Source organism: Salmo trutta, unplaced genomic scaffold (assembly GCF_901001165.1).
Source record: "Salmo trutta unplaced genomic scaffold, fSalTru1.1, whole genome shotgun sequence".
Lineage (NCBI taxonomy): Eukaryota > Metazoa > Chordata > Actinopteri > Salmoniformes > Salmonidae > Salmo > Salmo trutta.
In genome coordinates, this window is record NW_021823466.1 from 137,640 (window position 1) to 142,030 (window position 4,391).

A 4,391-nucleotide genomic window follows, 5' to 3' on the forward strand; every position below is an offset into this window, starting at 1 on the left:
AGGAGGCTGTTATAGAACAGTAGAGGAGGCTGTTAGAACAGTAGAGGAGGCTGTTAGAACAGTAGAGGAGGCTGTTATAGAACAGTAGAGGAGGCTGTTATAGAACAGTAGAGGAGGCGGTTAGAACAGTAGAGGAGGCTGTTATAGAACAGTAGAGGAGGCTGTTAGAACAGTAGAGGAGGCAGTTAGAACAGTAGAGGAGGCTGTTATAGAACAGTAGAGGAGGCGGTTAGAACAGTAGAGGAGGCTGTTAGAACAGTAGAGGAGGCTGTTATAGAACAGTAGAGGAGGCTGTTAGAACAGTAGAGGAGGCTGTTAGAACAGTAGAGGAGGTTGTTATAGAACAGTAGAGGAGGCTGTTATAGAACAGTAGAGGAGGCTGTTATAGAACAGTAGAGGAGGCTGTTATAGAACAGTAGAGGAGGCTGTTATAGAACAGTAGAGGAGGCTGTTAGAACACTAGAGGAGGCTGTTAGAACAGTAGAGGAGGCTGTTATAGAACAGTAGAGGAGGCTGTTATAGAACAGTAGAGGAGGCTGTTAGAACAGTAGAGGAGGCTGTTAGAACAGTAGAGGAGGCGGTTAGAACAGTAGAGGAGGCTGTTATAGAACAGTAGAGGAGGCTGTTAGAACAGTAGAGGAGGCTGTTAGAACAGTAGAGGAGGCTGTTATAGAACAGTAGAGGAGGCTGTTATAGAACAGTAGAAGAGGCTGTTATAGAACAGTAAAGGAGGCGGTTATAGAACAGTAGAGGAGGCGGTTAGAACAGTAGAGGAGGCTGTTATAGAACAGTAGAGGAGGGCGGTTAGAACAGTAGAGGGGGCTGTTATAGAACAGTAGAGGAGGCTGTTAGAACAGTAGAGGAGGCTGTTATAGAACAGTAGAGGAGGCTGTTAGAACAGTAGAGGAGGCTGTTATAGAACAATAGAGGAGGCGGTTAGAACAGTAGAGGAGGCTGTTATAGAACAGTAGAGGAGGCGGTTAGAACAGTAGAGGAGGCTGTTAGAACAGTAGAGGAGGCTGTTAGAACAGTAGAGGAGGCTGTTAGAACAGTAGAGGAGGCTGTTATAGAACAGTAGAGGAGGCTGTTAGAACAGTAAAGGAGGCTGTTAGAACAGTAGAGGAGGCTGTTATAGAACAGTAGAGGAGGCTGTTATAGAACAGTAGAGGAGGCTGTTATAGAACAGTAGAGGAGGCTGTTAGAACAGTAGAGGAGGCTGTTATAGAACAGTAGAGGAGGCTGTTATAGAACAGTAGAGGAGGCTGTTAGAACAGTAGAGGAGGCTGTTAGAACAGTAGATGAGGCTGTTAGAACAGTAGAGGAGGCTGTTATAGAACAGTAGAGGAGGCTGTTATAGAACAGTAGAGGAGGCTGATAGAACAGTAGAGGAGGCTGTTATAGAACAGTAGAGGAGGCTGTTATAGAACCGTAGAGGAGGCTGATAGAACAGTAGAGGAGGCTGTTATAGAACAGTAGAGGAGGCTGTTAGAACAGTAGAGGAGGCTGTTATAGAACAGTAGAGGAGGCTGTTAGAACAGTAGAGGAGGCGGTTAGAACAGTAGAGGAGGCTGTTATAGAACAGTAGAGGAGGCTGTTAGAACAGTAGAGGAGGCTGTTATAGAACAGTAGAGGAGGCTGTTAGAACAGTAGAGGAGGCTGTTAGAACAGTAGAGGAGGCTGTTAGAACAGTAGAGGAGGCTGTTAGAGAACAGTAGAGGAGGCTGATAGAACAGTAGAGGAGGCTGTTATAGAACAGTAGAGGAGGCTGTTATAGAACAGTAGAGGAGGCTGTTAGAACAGTAGAGGAGGCTGTTAGAACAGTAGAGGAGGCTGTTAGAACAGTAGAGGAGGCTGTTATAGAACAGTAGAGGAGGCTGTTAGAACAGTAGAGGAGGCTGTTATAGAACAGTAGAGGAGGCTGTTAGAACAGTAGAGGAGGCTGTTATAGAACAGTAGAGGAGGCTGTTATATAACAGTAGAGGAGGCTGTTAGAACAGTAGAGGAGGCTGTTAGAACAGTAGAGGAGGCTGTTATAGAACAGAAGAGGAGGCTGTTAGGACAGTAGAGGAGGCTGTTAGAACAGTAGAGGAGGCTGTTAGAACAGTAGAGGAGGCTGTTAGAACAGTAGAGGAGGCTGTTAGAACAGTAGAGGAGGCTGTTAGAACAGTAGAGGAGGCTGTTTATAGAACAGTAGAGGAGGCTGTTATAGAACAGTAAAGGAGGCTGTTATAGAAACAGTAGAGGAGGCGGTTATAGAACAGTAGAGGAGGCGGTTTAGAACAGTAGAGGAGGCTGTTATAGAACAGTAGGAGGCGGTAGAACAGTAGGAGAGGCTGTTATAGAACAGTAGAGGAGGCTGTTAGAACAGTAGAGGAGGCTGTTATAGAACAGTAGAGGAGGCTGTTAGAACAGTAAGAGGAGGCTGTTATAGAACAGTAGAGGAGGCGGTTAGAACAGTAGAGGAGGCTGTTAGAACAGTAGAGGAGGCGGTTAGAACAGTAGAGGAGGCTGTTAGAACAGTAGAGGAGGCTGTTAGAACAGTAGAGGAGGCTGTTAGACAGTAGAGGAGGCTGTTATAGAACAGTAGAGGAGGCTGTTAGAACAGTAGAGGAGGCTGTTTAGAACAGTAGAGGAGGCTGTTATAGAACAGTAGAGGAGGCTGTTATAGAACAGTAGAGGAGGCTGTATAGACAGTAGAGGAGGCTGTTATAACCAGTAGAGGAGGCTGTTATAGAACAGTAGAGGAGGCTGTTATAGAACAGTAGAGGAGGCTGTTAGAACAGTAGAGGAGGCTGTTAGAACAGTAGAGGAGGCTGTTAGAACAGTAGAGGAGGCTGTTATAGAACAGTAGAGGAGGCTGTTATAGAACATTAGAGGAGGCTGATAGAACAGTAGAGGAGGCTGTTATAGAACAGTAGAGGAGGCTGTTATAGAACAGTAGAGGAGGCTGATAGAACAGTAGAGGAGGCTGTTATAGAACAGTAGAGGAGGCTGTTAGAACAGTAGAGGAGGCTGTTATAGAACAGTAGAGGAGGCTGTTAGAACAGTAGAGGAGGCGGTTAGAACAGTAGAGGAGGCTGTTATAGAACAGTAGAGGAGGCTGTTAGAACAGTAGAGGAGGCTGTTAGAACAGTAGAGGAGGCTGTTAGAACAGTAGAGGAGGCTGTTAGAACAGTAGAGGAGGCTGTTAGAGAACAGTAGAGGAGGCTGATAGAACAGTAGAGGAGGCTGTTATAGAACAGTAGAGGAGGCTGTTATAGAACAGTAGAGGAGGCTGTTAGAACAGTAGAGGAGGCTGTTATAGAACAGTAGAGGAGGCTGTTAGAACAGTAGAGGAGGCTGTTATAGAACAGTAGAGGAGGCTGTTATAGAACAGTAGAGGAGGCTGTTATATAACAGTAGAGGAGGCTGTTAGAACAGTAGATGAGGCTGTTAGAACAGTAGAGGAGGCTGTTATAGAACAGTAGAGGAGGCTGTTAGGACAGTAGAGGAGGCTGTTAGAACAGTAGAGGAGGCTGTTAGAACAGTAGAGGAGGCTGTTAGAACAGTAGAGGAGGCTGTTAGAACAGTAGAGGAGGCTGTTATAGAACAGTAGAGGAGGCTGTTATAGAACAGTAGAGGAGGCTGTTATAGAACAGTAGAGGAGGCTGTTATAGAACAGTAGAGGAGGCTGTTAGAACAGTAGAGGAGGCTGTTATAGAACAGTAGAGGAGGCTGTTAGAACAGTAGAGGAGGCTGTTATAGAACAGTAGAGGAGGCTGTTAGAACAGTAGAGGAGGCTGTTATAGAACAGTAGAGGAGGCTGTTAGAACAGTAGAGGAGACTGTTATAGAACAGTAGAGGAGGCTGTTATAGAACAGTAGTCAGGAGGCTGTTATAGAACAGTAGAGGAGGCTGTTATAGAACAGTAGAGGAGGCTGTTAGAACAGTAGAGGAGGCTGTTATAGAACAGTAGAGGAGGCTGTTATAGAACAGTAGAGGAGGCGGTTAGAACAGTAGAGGAGGCTGTTATAGAACAGTAGAGGAGGCTGTTATAGAACAGTAGAGGAGGCTGTTAGAACAGTAGAGGAGACTGTTATAGAACAGTAGAGGAGGCTGTTATAGAACAGTAGTCAGGAGGCTGTTATAGAACAGTAGAGGAGGCTGTTAGAACAGTAGAGGAGGCTGTTATAGAACAGTAGAGGAGGCTGTTAGAACAGTAGAGGAGGCTGTTATAGAACAGTAGAGGAGGCTGTTAGAACAGTAGAGGAGGCTGTTAGAACAGTAGAGGAGGCTGTTATAGAACAGTAGATGAGGCTGTTAGAACAGTAGAGGAGGCTGTTATAGAACAGTAGAGGAGGCTGTTAGAACAGTAGAGGAGGCTGTTATAGAACAGTAGAGGAGGCTGTTAG